The sequence below is a fragment of the Colobus angolensis genome, unplaced genomic scaffold, assembly GCF_000951035.1.
Source record: "Colobus angolensis palliatus isolate OR3802 unplaced genomic scaffold, Cang.pa_1.0 Scaffold39, whole genome shotgun sequence".
NCBI lineage: Eukaryota > Metazoa > Chordata > Mammalia > Primates > Cercopithecidae > Colobus > Colobus angolensis.
This window is the reverse complement of record NW_012117265.1, coordinates 5066050-5066751: the sequence shown is the minus strand read 5'-3', so window position 1 is coordinate 5066751 and position 702 is coordinate 5066050. Positions and strand designations below refer to the sequence as shown.

Below are 702 nucleotides of genomic sequence, written 5' to 3'. Positions count from 1 at the left end.
GGCCTGCAGGTAGGGTCGGAGGACGCCAGTCCGCCGGCCGGCCCCAGGTTCGAGGCCGGAGCTCGGCACCTGGGCGGGACGGCTGGGCTCGATCCCTTGACCACAGCCTTCTCGGGGACGCGGGGACCCCAGTTCCCGTGTCAAGGCCGGTGGGAGGTCCCCGGGGTCCGGTACACAGTAAGCGCCTCTCCGAGCCTCGGTTTCCCCACCTGTGAAACTGGGTCATCCCATTGCCAACCTGATGGGGCTTCTGGGAGGACTCAGGAGGTGGCTGGTGCAGAAAGCGCCTGACACACAGTAGGCAACTACTAAGTGGCCAATGCCCTTCCCCAACCTCCTTCTCAGAGCCTCTGTACCTGCAAAATAGTAAGTTATAATATAAAGAGCCAGCCACTTTGCACAAAGATGCTCAAACAGGATACCCTGTGCTATATGAGTGCTCAAAACAGGGTAATCAAATGGACATATTGAGCTCATTCAGTTCTTTTGAAACCATACTGAGTAGATGGAAGCACTAGAAATGTCCCCTGTTATACAGATGAGAGAGTCCAGGCTTAGAGAGGTTAAGTGTCTTGCCCAGGGCCACACAGCACACAAGAAGTAGAGGTGGGATTGGAACCTCGTTTCTCATGCAGCGCCTAAAGGAACTGAAGGACACACAGGAGCCTCTCTATGGTAAGGGAAGAGGAATGAATGCAATGA

The 702-nt window shown here is 55.0% G+C and overlaps 1 protein-coding gene across 1 annotated transcript in view; it reads left to right on the top strand.

Annotated features, from left to right (window-relative positions):
- Positions 1-702, top strand: part of MARCH2 (membrane-associated ring finger (C3HC4) 2, E3 ubiquitin protein ligase) — a 33646-nt gene continuing 32944 nt past the window's right edge. Inside the window, exon 1 of the mRNA XM_011954936.1 lies at positions 1-366. The gene's annotated coding sequence lies outside the window, so the exon portion shown is untranslated. The remainder of the gene's footprint in view (positions 367-702) is intronic.